Source organism: Myodes glareolus, chromosome 24 (genome assembly GCF_982192425.1).
Source record: "Myodes glareolus chromosome 24, mMyoGla1.1, whole genome shotgun sequence".
Classification (NCBI taxonomy): Eukaryota; Metazoa; Chordata; class Mammalia; order Rodentia; family Cricetidae; genus Myodes; species Myodes glareolus.
In genome coordinates, this window is record NC_142049.1 from 36,184,852 (window position 1) to 36,201,823 (window position 16,972).

General features: G+C 42.4%; 5 non-coding genes across 5 annotated transcripts; all 5 read right to left on the reverse strand.

Annotated features, from left to right (window-relative positions):
- Nucleotides 1-2,083: 2,083 nt before the first annotated feature.
- Nucleotides 2,084-2,148, reverse strand: LOC148118028 (small nucleolar RNA SNORD109A). The gene has a single exon (XR_015736527.1). It is a non-coding gene; the product is annotated as a small nucleolar RNA SNORD109A (small nucleolar RNA).
- Nucleotides 2,149-5,633: 3,485 nt separating this feature from the next.
- On the reverse strand, nucleotides 5,634-5,698 carry LOC148118029 (small nucleolar RNA SNORD109A). Its single transcript, XR_015736528.1, has one exon. It is a non-coding gene; the product is annotated as a small nucleolar RNA SNORD109A (small nucleolar RNA).
- Nucleotides 5,699-9,173: 3,475 nt separating this feature from the next.
- LOC148118030 (small nucleolar RNA SNORD109A) lies at nucleotides 9,174-9,238 on the reverse strand. Its single transcript, XR_015736529.1, has one exon. It is a non-coding gene; the product is annotated as a small nucleolar RNA SNORD109A (small nucleolar RNA).
- A 3,499-nt stretch (nucleotides 9,239-12,737) lies between these two features.
- Nucleotides 12,738-12,802, reverse strand: LOC148118031 (small nucleolar RNA SNORD109A). Its single transcript, XR_015736530.1, has one exon. It is a non-coding gene; the product is annotated as a small nucleolar RNA SNORD109A (small nucleolar RNA).
- Nucleotides 12,803-16,299: 3,497 nt separating this feature from the next.
- LOC148118032 (small nucleolar RNA SNORD109A) lies at nucleotides 16,300-16,364 on the reverse strand. Its single transcript, XR_015736531.1, has one exon. It is a non-coding gene; the product is annotated as a small nucleolar RNA SNORD109A (small nucleolar RNA).
- Between the last annotated feature and the right edge of the window lie 608 nt (nucleotides 16,365-16,972).

The following is a 16,972-nucleotide window of genomic DNA, read 5'->3' on the forward strand; positions in this document are numbered from 1 at the left end:
AGCTGGAGAGGGGCATTCCCCAAAGAGACCTAATATGTCAAAGGACTGCAGAGTGATAGACTTGAGGATATGGGCAGGACCAAAGACATAATGGTCAGGAGAGTATCATCTTAGAAATTAGAGTTTGAGCAGTCACGAAGTCAAAGATGCTGACTTTTAGAAATGCCCAGTGTTAGCAAAAATCAGTGAGTCCAAAGACAGAGACTCAGTGCTTACCTTTTCTGCACAAAGAATAGGACGATCTCTGGCTTTCTGTCCTGTAACAGTAGAGAAATAAGAGTTATCAGGGATGCTAAGTTCTCCGCACAACACTGTCTGCTTCGCCTTATGCAGAGTACCTAGCAAACTCAACCTTTCCAACCAACATTTACCTGTTTATTCCTTCCTGTAGTTTTGCTTGTCTTATCATGACCCTTTCATTCCTGTTTGCTTCTACTAATGCTGCCAGTCTCTGTCCTTTAGACCATAACCTAAGTGGAAACAATTGTTTTGCCTTTGATATACTCGTGGCAGATGGACAGTAGCATGGGGAGGACATGGCACATATGGCTCCCACTCATTTGTCCTGACATCTTCTCTTCCACTTCTCCTAGCACACGGTATCTGCTTCACGAAGCATGAGGTCTAACAGTACCTATGAGGCTGCTTTCATATCTTTAAGAAGACATGGCCGAGCAAACATTTCCCTTGATGCGTATCATCCTCTGGTTCCTCCTGTGAAAAAGGTTTTCACCCTAGCACCGCGATGGCGTTATGGAATGAGGGATGAAACAGAGACATCCATCCAAAAGTAGACAATGTCTGGACTTTAGGCACTCCACTTAATCCCAAGAAAGGGAGCAGCTTTGAAAATGTAATGTTTGCAAGACTTATTTCTCTGAAGGATAGGAAATGACAACATTAACTAAACTGGTGGATGGCAATCATCCATTCCTTTCCTAAGTTCTGTTTCCGAATGATGTATATCATTTCAAGAGAAGGAGGTGTTCTCCATTCGAATTCCCTTCCCATGTACAGTGTTGGTGATCGTAGACAATCCCTTGATCTTTTCTGAAACCTAGGGATTTTCTTTCATCGTGTGTGTGTGTGTGTGTGTGTGTGTGTGTGTGTGTTATATGAAGCCTACCTCTGAATCATTTTCTGCTAGATGGGAATTGGGTGCTGAGTGAAGTATTTGCCTTCCCCCCCTGTTCCATGTAAAAACTTCAGGTGTCTGCTGCATTCTTTACGCTCCTCGTGGGCATGCTTCCCATTTCTTTCCCCAGCTGATTGGTTTGGAGGCCTGGCTGGAAGTGAAACACTTGATGGACGTTGGAATTGTGTCTATGTGACAACCATACTCTTTGTGAATCTCTCAGCATGCAAATAGATCCAAACAATGTAAACAACGTGAAGGTCCCAACCTTTACAGAGGAGGCTGGTAAAAAGGCAGATTTGAACTGGACTTTATCAGAAGGTTCTCTCAGTTTTGAATGAGAAATTATGACAGAAAGAGAGGATCGCTGAGAATATCCAGATCTGAAAAGCAACTGGCTATGGTGACTGCTGTGTGATATGACCATTGACATGAAGAATTGATGCACCATGCAGGATTATGATCTATTCAGAGACAACAAAGAGAAAAGGAATGACTCTCTCAATATGGGAAAGCATCAGGCATTGCTGCCTACATTGGGAAAGGCACAGGAATTCAAAAGGTCTCCAAATTTTGCAGTCAGGGTGGGCACGAGTCCTGCCATCTCTTCTTGCCCTCATCCCATTGTATATTTATGGCCAATTCATCAGAGAGGATCATTGAGATTCTCTGTAATGAATTCACCGCTTCCAACTCTTTTGAGTCTTTCTTTCAGGCATGTAACAGCCCATACCTTCAACTCAATGTACCCTCTAGGGTCTAGTACAGTGCTTCTCAGAGGCAGAATATGGCCGCAAAGAGCTGGAGAGATGGCGCAGACAGCAAACTGCTCATCTCTCAAAATTTAGGAGATCAAAGCCCGTCTGCACTCTAACTGTCTTCCCTTAAAATGCAAGAGTGCTAGCCATGTTCTGGAAGCATCATGGTGGTCAAGATGGCCACTTCTCTGGACCTCAGAGGGGTTATGTGTGAGTCAATCAACGTCCTCAGAAACCTGTTGTCATCATCGATCCAGAGAAGGCAGCTTTTGACACATGAGCATTCCCAGTGACACTGGAAAGCAGTGAGAGATAGACTCTTTGGCTTTGAAGAGGAAGATCAGCATTGTGCAGCAGGCTTCTTTCTCAGGATCTCAACTGAGGTCAAGCATCAATGAGATCACAAAGACATTTTCTCCTATACTTTAGAGCCCATTTGTCATCAACACATATCAACACTCTACTGTGCCACACGAACCAAAAAAGAAAGATAAACACATCAAGAATTTTGAGGAGTCGAATTTGATCTTGACAACTAGCTTCATGGACAAAAAGAAGAAAAGTATAAAATAAAATGCACCAAAAATATAGGAGTGTACTTCATATGTTTCAAAGGGCAAAACTGGTACTGGATTTCTTGATTATCTAGTCAAGGTGGAAGGTTTTGATAGTTTTATATTCCTGCAACTTCAGTGTGTCTTCCTTATTATCACTATCATCATCATGATCATGATCATGATCATCATCATGATCATCCTCATCATCCTCATCCATCATCATCATCAATCATATGAACACCATCATCATTGTCTTATGCCTTATCCTCCTCCCTGTCTTCCACACAATTCTTTCCTCAGTTTACCTTTATGGACATTGCAGTTATTCCCACAAGTTTCCAGGTTGCTTTCATCATGAAATTCTTATCCTAACAACCTCAACTTCATGGCTTTACCGTACTGTTATCATGAGAGGAAACGCAGCAGAACCAACAAAAAGAGGCAGCTATCACCAATGAATTAAAATTCAATTTCATGTTTGTTATGGAGTGTTCTGTGTTTCTGTGTCTCTTGGGAAACCATGCACTTTTATTTTCAGGAAAATCTGCAAAGGTTCCCCTTCAAATTTCATATTAGGTTACTATTATATAGGAGTCCAGATTGGTTCCACACATTCTTAATTTTCAGATTTTAGATCAAATGCTTTCTGCCAAACATATATGATCAACCTGCTATTTGCAGAGGCTCTCCATGAAATCAGACATGCTCAGATGCACCAGGAACCTGGAGATCTGACAAAAGAGTTGTGAACCTCACAGGGAGACATTTCTGATTCACACCAATTAAAGTCAGAATAGCACAACACTTCTCTCGCTTCTCGGTGCGCTAAGAAGCTACATTCAAGGGTGGACCCTGTTGCAATTCTCAGGAAGAGGACTGCCCCAAAGGGGTGGAAAGAAGTGCTGGGTGAATGGAGGTCAGGTGAAAAACCCTTGGATCATGAGGTGCTTGAAAAGTGAGCATCTTACATGTACCATCCTTCCAAAGGATTGAAACTGACGGTGGTTTGAACAGACAGTTTTGAATACCCTTCACACAAAAGAGGTCAGTCAATTGATACGTATGCAGTCGATGGTAATGTTTCTTTACCTTTTCACCAGCTGGAGAGGGGCATTCCCCAAAGAGACCTAATATGTCAAAGGACTGCAGAGTGATAGACTTGAGGATATGGGCAGGACCAAAGACATAATGGTCAGGAGAGTATCATCTTAGAAATTAGAGTTTGAGCAGTCACGAAGTCAAAGATGCTGACTTTTAGAAATGCCCAGTGTTAGCAAAAATCAGTGAGTCCAAAGACAGAGACTCAGTGCTTACCTTTTCTGCACAAAGAATAGGACGATCTCTGGCTTTCTGTCCTGTAACAGTAGAGAAATAAGAGTTATCAGGGATGCTAAGTTCTCCGCACAACACTGTCTGCTTCGCCTTATGCGGAGTACCTAGCAAACTCAACCTTTCCAACCAACATTTACCTGTTTATTCCTTCCTGTAGTTTTGCTTGTCTTATCATGACCCTTTCACTCCTGTTTGCTTCTACTAACGCTGCCAGTCTCTGTCCTTTAGACCATAACCTAAGTGGAAACAATTGTTTTGCCTTTGATATACTCGTGGCAGATGGACAGTAGCATGGGGAGGACATGGCACATATGGCACCCACTCATTTGTCCTGACATCTTCTCTTCCACTTCTCCTAGCACACGGTATCTGCTTCACGAAGCATGAGGTCTAACAGTACCTATGAGGCTGCTTTCATATCTTTAAGAAGACATGGCCGAGCAAACATTTCCCTTGATGCGTATCATCCTCTGGTTCCTCCTGTGAAAAAGGTTTTCACCCTAGCACCGTGATGGCGTTATGGAATGAGGGATGAAACAGAGACATCCATCCAAAAGTAGACAATGTCTGGACTTTAGGCACTCCACTTAATCCCAAGAAAGGGAGCAGCTTTGAAAATGTAATGTTTGCAAGACTTATTTCTCTGAAGGATAGGAAATGACAACATTAACTAAACTGGTGGATGGCAATCATCCATTCCTTTCCTAAGTTCTGTTTCCGAATGACGTATGTCATTGCAAGAGAAGGAGGTGTTCTCCATTCGAATTCCCTTCCCATGTACAGTGTTGGTGATCGTAGACAATCCCTTGATCTTTTCTGAAACCTAGGGATTTTCTTTCATTGTGTGTGTGTGTGTGTGTGTGTGTGTGTGTGTGTGTGTTATATGAAGCCTACCTCTGAATCATTTTCTGCTAGATGGGAATTGGGTGCTGAGTGAAGTATTTGCCTTCCCCCCCTGTTCCATGTAAAAACTTCAGGTGTCTGCTGCATTCTTTACACTCCTCGTGGGCATGCTTCCCATTTGTTTCCCCAGCTGATTGGTTTGGAGGCCTGGCTGGAACTGAAACACTTGATGGACGTTGGAATTGTGTCTATGTGACAACCATACTCTTTGTGAATCTCTCAGCATGCAAATAGATCCAAACAATGTAAACAACGTGAAGGTCCCAACCTTTACAGAGGAGGCTGGTAAAAAGGCAGATTTGAACTGGACTTTATCAGAAGGTTCTCTCAGTTTTGAATGAGAAATTATGACAGAAAGAGAGGATCGCTGAGAATATCCAGATCTGAAAAGCAACTGGCTATGGTGACTGCTGTGTGATATGACCATTGACATGAAGAATTGATGCACCATGCAGGATTATGATCTATTCAGAGACAACAAAGAGAAAAGGAATGACTCTCTCAATATGGGAAAGCATCAGGCATTGCTGCCTACATTGGGAAAGGCACAGGAATTCAAAAGGTCTCCAAATTTTGCAGTCAGGGTGGGCACGAGTCCTGCCATCTCTTCTTGCCCTCATCCCATTGTATATTTATGGCCAATTCATCAGAGAGGATCATTGAGATTCTCTGTAATGAATTCACCGCTTCCAACTCTTTTGAGTCTTTCTTTCAGGCATGTAACAGCCCATACCTTCAACTCAATGTACCCTCTAGGGTCTAGTACAGTGCTTCTCAGAGGCAGAATATGGCCGCAAAGAGCTGGACAGATGTCGCAGACAGCAAACTGCTCATCTCTCAAAATTTAGGAGATCAAAGCCCGTCTGCACTCTAACTGTCTTCCCTTAAAATGCAAGAGTGCTAGCCATGTTCTGGAAGCATCATGGTGGTCAAGATGGCCACTTCTCTGGACCTCAGAGGGGTTATGTGTGAGTCAATCAACGTCCTCAGAAACCTGTTGTCATCATCGATCCAGAGAAGGCAGCTTTTGACACATGAGCATTCCCAGTGACACTGGAAAGCAGTGAGAGATAGACTCTTTGGCTTTGAAGAGGAAGATCAGCATTGTGCAGCAGGCTTCTTTCTCAGGATCTCAACTGAGGTCAAGCATCAATGAGATCACAAAGACATTTTCTCCTATACTTTAGAGCCCATTTGTCATCAACACATATCAACACTCTACTGTGCCACACGAACCAAAAAAGAAAGATAAACACATCAAGAATTTTGAGGAGTCGAATTTGATCTTGACAACTAGCTTCATGGACAAAAAGAAGAAAAGTATAAAATAAAATGCACCAAAAATATAGGAGTGTACTTCATATGTTTCAAAGGGCAAAACTGGTACTGGATTTCTTGATTATCTAGTCAAGGTGGAAGGTTTTGATAGTTTTATATTCCTGCAACTTCAGTGTGTCTTCCTTATCATCACCATCATCATCATCATCATGATCATCCTCATCATCCTCATCCATCATCATCATCAATCATATGAACACCATCATCATTGTCTTATGCCTTATCCTCCTCCCTGTCTACCACACAATTCTTTCCTCAGTTTACCTTTATGGACATTGCAGTTATTCCCACAAGTTTCCAGGTTGCTTTCATCATGAAATTCTTATCCTAACAACCTCAACTTCATGGCTTTACCGTACTGTTATCATGAGAGGAAACGCAGCAGAACCAACAAAAAGAGGCAGCTATCACCAATGAATTAAAATTCAATTTCATGTTTGTTATGGAGTGTTCTGTGTTTCTGTGTCTCTTGGGACACCATGCACTTTTATTTTCAGGAAAATCTGCAAAGGTTCCCCTTCAAATTTCATATTAGGTTACTATTATATAGGAGTCCAGATTGGTTCCACACATTCTTATTTTTCAGATTTTAGATCAAATGCTTTCTGCCAAACATATATGATCAACCTGCTATTTGCAGAGGCTCTCCATGATATCAGACATGCTCAGATGCACCAGGAACCTGGAGATCTGACAAAAGAGTTGTGAACCTCACAGGGAGACATTTCTGATTCACACCAATTAAAGTCAGAATAGCACAACATTTCTCTCGCTTCTCGGTGCGCTAAGAAGCTACATTCAAGGGTGGACCCTGTTGCAATTCTCAGGAAGAGGACTGCCCCAAAGGGGTGGAAAGAAGTGCTGGGTGAATGGAGGTCAGGTGAAAAACCCTTGGATCATGAGGTGCTTGAAAAGTGAGCATCTTACATGTACCATCCTCCCAAAGGATTGAAACTGACGGTGGTTTGAACAGACAGTTTTGAATACCCTTCACACAAAAGAGGTCAGTCAATTGATACGTATGCAGTCGATGGTAATGATTCTTTACCTTTTCACCAGCTGGAGAGGGGCATTCCCCAAAGAGACCTAATATGTCAAAGGACTGCAGAGTGATAGACTTGAGGATATGGGCAGGACCAAAGACATAATGGTCAGGAGAGTATCATCTTAGAAATTAGAGTTTGAGCAGTCACGAAGTCAAAGATGCTGACTTTTAGAAATGCCCAGTGTTAGCAAAAATCAGTGAGTCCAAAGACAGAGACTCAGTGCTTACCTTTTCTGCACAAAGAATAGGACGATCTCTGGCTTTCTGTCCTGTAACAGTAGAGAAATAAGAGTTATCAGGGATGCTAAGTTCTCCGCACAACACTGTCTGCTTCGCCTTATGCAGAGTACCTAGCAAACTCAACCTTTCCAACCAACATTTACCTGTTTATTCCTTCCTGTAGTTTTGCTTGTCTTATCATGACCCTTTCATTCCTGTTTGCTTCTACTAATGCTGCCAGTCTCTGTCCTTTAGACCATAACCTAAGTGGAAACAATTGTTTTGCCTTTGATATACTCGTGGCAGATGGACAGTAGCATGGGGAGGACATGGCACATATGGCTCCCACTCATTTGTCCTGACATCTTCTCTTCCACTTCTCCTAGCACACGGTATCTGCTTCACGAAGCATGAGGTCTAACAGTACCTATGAGGCTGCTTTCATATCTTTAAGAAGACATGGCCGAGCAAACATTTCCCTTGATGCGTATCATCCTCTGGTTCCTCCTGTGAAAAAGGTTTTCACCCTAGCACCGCGATGGCGTTATGGAATGAGGGATGAAACAGAGACATCCATCCAAAAGTAGACAATGTCTGGACTTTAGGCACTCCACTTAATCCCAAGAAAGGGAGCAGCTTTGAAAATGTAATGTTTGCAAGACTTATTTCTCTGAAGGATAGGAAATGACAACATTAACTAAACTGGTGGATGGCAATCATCCATTCCTTTCCTAAGTTCTGTTTCCGAATGATGTATATCATTTCAAGAGAAGGAGGTGTTCTCCATTCGAATTCCCTTCCCATGTACAGTGTTGGTGATCGTAGACAATCCCTTGATCTTTTCTGAAACCTAGGGATTTTCTTTCATCGTGTGTGTGTGTGTGTGTGTGTGTGTGTGTGTGTGTGTGTGTGTGTTATATGAAGCCTACCTCTGAATCATTTTCTGCTAGATGGGAATTGGGTGCTGAGTGAAGTATTTGCCTTCCCCCCCTGTTCCATGTAAAAACTTCAGGTGTCTGCTGCATTCTTTACGCTCCTCGTGGGCATGCTTCCCATTTCTTTCCCCAGCTGATTGGTTTGGAGGCCTGGCTGGAAGTGAAACACTTGATGGACGTTGGAATTGTGTCTATGTGACAACCATACTCTTTGTGAATCTCTCAGCATGCAAATAGATCCAAACAATGTAAACAACGTGAAGGTCCCAACCTTTACAGAGGAGGCTGGTAAAAAGGCAGATTTGAACTGGACTTTATCAGAAGGTTCTCTCAGTTTTGAATGAGAAATTATGACAGAAAGAGAGGATCGCTGAGAATATCCAGATCTGAAAAGCAACTGGCTATGGTGACTGCTGTGTGATATGACCATTGACATGAAGAATTGATGCACCATGCAGGATTATGATCTATTCAGAGACAACAAAGAGAAAAGGAATGACTCTCTCAATATGGGAAAGCATCAGGCATTGCTGCCTACATTGGGAAAGGCACAGGAATTCAAAAGGTCTCCAAATTTTGCAGTCAGGGTGGGCACGAGTCCTGCCATCTCTTCTTGCCCTCATCCCATTGTATATTTATGGCCAATTCATCAGAGAGGATCATTGAGATTCTCTGTAATGAATTCACCGCTTCCAACTCTTTTGAGTCTTTCTTTCAGGCATGTAACAGCCCATACCTTCAACTCAATGTACCCTCTAGGGTCTAGTACAGTGCTTCTCAGAGGCAGAATATGGCCGCAAAGAGCTGGACAGATGTCGCAGACAGCAAACTGCTCATCTCTCAAAATTTAGGAGATCAAAGCCCGTCTGCACTCTAACTGTCTTCCCTTAAAATGCAAGAGTGCTAGCCATGTTCTGGAAGCATCATGGTGGTCAAGATGGCCACTTCTCTGGACCTCAGAGGGGTTATGTGTGAGTCAATCAACGTCCTCAGAAACCTGTTGTCATCATCGATCCAGAGAAGGCAGCTTTTGACACATGAGCATTCCCAGTGACACTGGAAAGCAGTGAGAGATAGACTCTTTGGCTTTGAAGAGGAAGATCAGCATTGTGCAGCAGGCTTCTTTCTCAGGATCTCAACTGAGGTCAAGCATCAATGAGATCACAAAGACATTTTCTCCTATACTTTAGAGCCCATTTGTCATCAACACATATCAACACTCTACTGTGCCACACGAACCAAAAAAGAAAGATAAACACATCAAGAATTTTGAGGAGTCGAATTTGATCTTGACAACTAGCTTCATGGACAAAAAGAAGAAAAGTATAAAATAAAATGCACCAAAAATATAGGAGTGTACTTCATATGTTTCAAAGGGCAAAACTGGTACTGGATTTCTTGATTATCTAGTCAAGGTGGAAGGTTTTGATAGTTTTATATTCCTGCAACTTCAGTGTGTCTTCCTTATCATCACCATCATCATCATCATCATGATCATGATCATCATCATGATCATCCTCATCATCCTCATCCTCATCCATCATCATCATCAATCATATGAACACCATCATCATTGTCTTATGCCTTATCCTCCTCCCTGTCTACCACACAATTCTTTCCTCAGTTTACCTTTGTGGACATTGCAGTTATTCCCACAAGTTTCCAGGTTGCTTTCATCATGAAATTCTTATCCTAACAACCTCAACTTCATGGCTTTACCGTACTGTTATCATGAGAGGAAACGCAGCAGAACCAACAAAAAGAGGCAGCTATCACCAATGAATTAAAATTCAATTTCATGTTTGTTATGGAGTGTTCTGTGTTTCTGTGGCTCTTGGGACACCATGCACTTTTATTTTCAGGAAAATCTGCAAAGGTTCCCCTTCAAATTTCATATTAGGTTACTATTATATAGGAGTCCAGATTGGTTCCACACATTCTTATTTTTCAGATTTTAGATCAAATGCTTTCTGCCAAACATATATGATCAACCTGCTATTTGCAGAGGCTCTCCATGAAATCAGACATGCTCAGATGCACCAGGAACCTGGAGATCTGACAAAAGAGTTGTGAACCTCACAGGGAGACATTTCTGATTCACACCAATTAAAGTCAGAATAGCACAACACTTCTCTCGCTTCTCGGTGCGCTAAGAAGCTACATTCAAGGGTGGACCCTGTTGCAATTCTCAGGAAGAGGACTGCCCCAAAGGGGTGGAAAGAAGTGCTGGGTGAATGGAGGTCAGGTGAAAAACCCTTGGATCATGAGGTGCTTGAAAAGTGAGCATCTTACATGTACCATCCTCCCAAAGGATTGAAACTGACGGTGGTTTGAACAGACAGTTTTGAATACCCTTCACACAAAAGAGGTCAGTCAATTGATACGTATGCAGTCGATGGTAATGTTTCTTTACCTTTTCACCAGCTGGAGAGGGGCATTCCCCAAAGAGACCTAATATGTCAAAGGACTGCAGAGTGATAGACTTGAGGATATGGGCAGGACCAAAGACATAATGGTCAGGAGAGTATCATCTTAGAAATTAGAGTTTGAGCAGTCACGAAGTCAAAGATGTTGACTTTTAGAAATGCCCAGTGTTAGCAAAAATCAGTGAGTCCAAAGACAGAGACTCAGTGCTTACCTTTTCTGCACAAAGAATAGGACGATCTCTGGCTTTCTGTCCTGTAACAGTAGAGAAATAAGAGTTATCAGGGATGCTAAGTTCTCCGCACAACACTGTCTGCTTCGCCTTATGCAGAGTACCTAGCAAACTCAACCTTTCCAACCAACATTTACCTGTTTATTCCTTCCTGTAGTTTTGCTTGTCTTATCATGACCCTTTCATTCCTGTTTGCTTCTACTAATGCTGCCAGTCTCTGTCCTTTAGACCATAACCTAAGTGGAAACAATTGTTTTGCCTTTGATATACTCGTGGCAGATGGACAGTAGCATGGGGAGGACATGGCACATATGGCTCCCACTCATTTGTCCTGACATCTTCTCTTCCACTTCTCCTAGCACACGGTATCTGCTTCACGAAGCATGAGGTCTAACAGTACCTATGAGGCTGCTTTCATATCTTTAAGAAGACATGGCCGAGCAAACATTTCCCTTGATGCGTATCATCCTCTGGTTCCTCCTGTGAAAAAGGTTTTCACCCTAGCACCGCGATGGCGTTATGGAATGAGGGATGAAACAGAGACATCCATCCAAAAGTAGACAATGTCTGGACTTTAGGCACTCCACTTAATCCCAAGAAAGGGAGCAGCTTTGAAAATGTAATGTTTGCAAGACTTATTTCTCTGAAGGATAGGAAATGACAACATTAACTAAACTGGTGGATGGCAATCATCCATTCCTTTCCTAAGTTCTGTTTCCGAATGATGTATATCATTTCAAGAGAAGGAGGTGTTCTCCATTCGAATTCCCTTCCCATGTACAGTGTTGGTGATCGTAGACAATCCCTTGATCTTTTCTGAAACCTAGGGATTTTCTTTCATCGTGTGTGTGTGTGTGTGTGTGTGTGTGTGTGTGTGTGTGTGTGTGTTATATGAAGCCTACCTCTGAATCATTTTCTGCTAGATGGGAATTGGGTGCTGAGTGAAGTATTTGCCTTCCCCCCCTGTTCCATGTAAAAACTTCAGGTGTCTGCTGCATTCTTTACGCTCCTCGTGGGCATGCTTCCCATTTCTTTCCCCAGCTGATTGGTTTGGAGGCCTGGCTGGAAGTGAAACACTTGATGGACGTTGGAATTGTGTCTATGTGACAACCATACTCTTTGTGAATCTCTCAGCATGCAAATAGATCCAAACAATGTAAACAACGTGAAGGTCCCAACCTTTACAGAGGAGGCTGGTAAAAAGGCAGATTTGAACTGGACTTTATCAGAAGGTTCTCTCAGTTTTGAATGAGAAATTATGACAGAAAGAGAGGATCGCTGAGAATATCCAGATCTGAAAAGCAACTGGCTATGGTGACTGCTGTGTGATATGACCATTGACATGAAGAATTGATGCACCATGCAGGATTATGATCTATTCAGAGACAACAAAGAGAAAAGGAATGACTCTCTCAATATGGGAAAGCATCAGGCATTGCTGCCTACATTGGGAAAGGCACAGGAATTCAAAAGGTCTCCAAATTTTGCAGTCAGGGTGGGCACGAGTCCTGCCATCTCTTCTTGCCCTCATCCCATTGTATATTTATGGCCAATTCATCAGAGAGGATCATTGAGATTCTCTGTAATGAATTCACCGCTTCCAACTCTTTTGAGTCTTTCTTTCAGGCATGTAACAGCCCATACCTTCAACTCAATGTACCCTCTAGGGTCTAGTACAGTGCTTCTCAGAGGCAGAATATGGCCGCAAAGAGCTGGACAGATGTCGCAGACAGCAAACTGCTCATCTCTCAAAATTTAGGAGATCAAAGCCCGTCTGCACTCTAACTGTCTTCCCTTAAAATGCAAGAGTGCTAGCCATGTTCTGGAAGCATCATGGTGGTCAAGATGGCCACTTCTCTGGACCTCAGAGGGGTTATGTGTGAGTCAATCAACGTCCTCAGAAACCTGTTGTCATCATCGATCCAGAGAAGGCAGCTTTTGACACATGAGCATTCCCAGTGACACTGGAAAGCAGTGAGAGATAGACTCTTTGGCTTTGAAGAGGAAGATCAGCATTGTGCAGCAGGCTTCTTTCTCAGGATCTCAACTGAGGTCAAGCATCAATGAGATCACAAAGACATTTTCTCCTATACTTTAGAGCCCATTTGTCATCAACACATATCAACACTCTACTGTGCCACACGAACCAAAAAAGAAAGATAAACACATCAAGAATTTTGAGGAGTCGAATTTGATCTTGACAACTAGCTTCATGGACAAAAAGAAGAAAAGTATAAAATAAAATGCACCAAAAATATAGGAGTGTACTTCATATGTTTCAAAGGGCAAAACTGGTACTGGATTTCTTGATTATCTAGTCAAGGTGGAAGGTTTTGATAGTTTTATATTCCTGCAACTTCAGTGTGTCTTCCTTATCATCACCATCATCATCATCATCATGATCATGATCATCATCATGATCATCCTCATCATCCTCATCCATCATCATCATCAATCATATGAACACCATCATCATTGTCTTATGCCTTATCCTCCTCCCTGTCTACCACACAATTCTTTCCTCAGTTTACCTTTGTGGACATTGCAGTTATTCCCACAAGTTTCCAGGTTGCTTTCATCATGAAATTCTTATCCTAACAACCTCAACTTCATGGCTTTACCGTACTGTTATCATGAGAGGAAACGCAGCAGAACCAACAAAAAGAGGCAGCTATCACCAATGAATTAAAATTCAATTTCATGTTTGTTATGGAGTGTTCTGTGTTTCTGTGGCTCTTGGGACACCATGCACTTTTATTTTCAGGAAAATCTGCAAAGGTTCCCCTTCAAATTTCATATTAGGTTACTATTATATAGGAGTCCAGATTGGTTCCACACATTCTTATTTTTCAGATTTTAGATCAAATGCTTTCTGCCAAACATATATGATCAACCTGCTATTTGCAGAGGCTCTCCATGAAATCAGACATGCTCAGATGCACCAGGAACCTGGAGATCTGACAAAAGAGTTGTGAACCTCACAGGGAGACATTTCTGATTCACACCAATTAAAGTCAGAATAGCACAACACTTCTCTCGCTTCTCGGTGCGCTAAGAAGCTACATTCAAGGGTGGACCCTGTTGCAATTCTCAGGAAGAGGACTGCCCCAAAGGGGTGGAAAGAAGTGCTGGGTGAATGGAGGTCAGGTGAAAAACCCTTGGATCATGAGGTGCTTGAAAAGTGAGCATCTTACATGTACCATCCTCCCAAAGGATTGAAACTGACGGTGGTTTGAACAGACAGTTTTGAATACCCTTCACACAAAAGAGGTCAGTCAATTGATACGTATGCAGTCGATGGTAATGTTTCTTTACCTTTTCACCAGCTGGAGAGGGGCATTCCCCAAAGAGACCTAATATGTCAAAGGACTGCAGAGTGATAGACTTGAGGATATGGGCAGGACCAAAGACATAATGGTCAGGAGAGTATCATCTTAGAAATTAGAGTTTGAGCAGTCACGAAGTCAAAGATGCTGACTTTTAGAAATGCCCAGTGTTAGCAAAAATCAGTGAGTCCAAAGACAGAGACTCAGTGCTTACCTTTTCTGCACAAAGAATAGGACGATCTCTGGCTTTCTGTCCTGTAACAGTAGAGAAATAAGAGTTATCAGGGATGCTAAGTTCTCCGCACAACACTGTCTGCTTCGCCTTATGCAGAGTACCTAGCAAACTCAACCTTTCCAACCAACATTTACCTGTTTATTCCTTCCTGTAGTTTTGCTTGTCTTATCATGACCCTTTCATTCCTGTTTGCTTCTACTAATGCTGCCAGTCTCTGTCCTTTAGACCATAACCTAAGTGGAAACAATTGTTTTGCCTTTGATATACTCGTGGCAGATGGACAGTAGCATGGGGAGGACATGGCACATATGGCTCCCACTCATTTGTCCTGACATCTTCTCTTCCACTTCTCCTAGCACACGGTATCTGCTTCACGAAGCATGAGGTCTAACAGTACCTATGAGGCTGCTTTCATATCTTTAAGAAGACATGGCCGAGCAAACATTTCCCTTGATGCGTATCATCCTCTGGTTCCTCCTGTGAAAAAGGTTTTCACCCTAGCACCACGATGGCGTTATGGAATGAGGGATGAAACAGAGACATCCATCCAAAAGTAGACAATGTCTGGACTTTAGGCACTCCACTTAATCCCAAGAAAGGGAGCAGCTTTGAAAATGTAATGTTTGCAAGACTTATTTCTCTGAAGGATAGGAAATGACAACATTAACTAAACTGGTGGATGGCAATCATCCATTCCTTTCCTAAGTTCTGTTTCCGAATGATGTATATCATTTCAAGAGAAGGAGGTGTTCTCCATTCGAATTCCCTTCCCATGTACAGTGTTGGTGATCGTAGACAATCCCTTGATCTTTTCTGAAACCTAGGGATTTTCTTTCATCGTGTGTGTGTGTGTGTGTGTGTGTGTGTGTGTGTGTGTGTGTGTGTGTGTTATATGAAGCCTACCTCTGAATCATTTTCTGCTAGATGGGAATTGGGTGCTGAGTGAAGTATTTGCCTTCCCCCCCTGTTCCATGTAAAAACTTCAGGTGTCTGCTGCATTCTTTACGCTCCTCGTGGGCATGCTTCCCATTTCTTTCCCCAGCTGATTGGTTTGGAGGCCTGGCTGGAAGTGAAACACTTGATGGACGTTGGAATTGTGTCTATGTGACAACCATACTCTTTGTGAATCTCTCAGCATGCAAATAGATCCAAACAATGTAAACAACGTGAAGGTCCCAACCTTTACAGAGGAGGCTGGTAAAAAGGCAGATTTGAACTGGACTTTATCAGAAGGTTCTCTCAGTTTTGAATGAGAAATTATGACAGAAAGAGAGGATCGCTGAGAATATCCAGATCTGAAAAGCAACTGGCTATGGTGACTGCTGTGTGATATGACCATTGACATGAAGAATTGATGCACCATGCAGGATTATGATCTATTCAGAGACAACAAAGAGAAAAGGAATGACTCTCTCAATATGGGAAAGCATCAGGCATTGCTGCCTACATTGGGAAAGGCACAGGAATTCAAAAGGTCTCCAAATTTTGCAGTCAGGGTGGGCACGAGTCCTGCCATCTCTTCTTGCCCTCATCCCATTGTATATTTATGGCCAATTCATCAGAGAGGATCATTGAGATTCTCTGTAATGAATTCACCGCTTCCAACTCTTTTGAGTCTTTCTTTCAGGCATGTAACAGCCCATACCTTCAACTCAATGTACCCTCTAGGGTCTAGTACAGTGCTTCTCAGAGGCAGAATATGGCCGCAAAGAGCTGGACAGATGTCGCAGACAGCAAACTGCTCATCTCTCAAAATTTAGGAGATCAAAGCCCGTCTGCACTCTAACTGTCTTCCCTTAAAATGCAAGAGTGCTAGCCATGTTCTGGAAGCATCATGGTGGTCAAGATGGCCACTTCTCTGGACCTCAGAGGGGTTATGTGTGAGTCAATCAACGTCCTCAGAAACCTGTTGTCATCATCGATCCAGAGAAGGCAGCTTTTGACACATGAGCATTCCCAGTGACACTGGAAAGCAGTGAGAGATAGACTCTTTGGCTTTGAAGAGGAAGATCAGCATTGTGCAGCAGGCTTCTTTCTCAGGATCTCAACTGAGGTCAAGCATCAATGAGATCACAAAGACATTTTCTCCTATACTTTAGAGCCCATTTGTCATCAACACATATCAACACTCTACTGTGCCACACGAACCAAAAAAGAAAGATAAACACATCAAGAATTTTGAGGAGTCGAATTTGATCTTGACAACTAGCTTCATGGACAAAAAGAAGAAAAGTATAAAATAAAATGCACCAAAAATATAGGAGTGTACTTCATATGTTTCAAAGGGCAAAACTGGTACTGGATTTCTTGATTATCTAGTCAAGGTGGAAGGTTTTGATAGATTTATATTCCTGCAACTTCAGTGTGTCTTCCTTATCATCACCATCATCATCATCATCATGATCATGATCATCATCATGATCATCCTCATCATCCTCATCCATCATCATCATCAATCATATGAACACCATCATCATTGTCTTATGCCTTATCCTCCTCCCTGTCTACCACACAATTCTTTCCTCAGTTTACC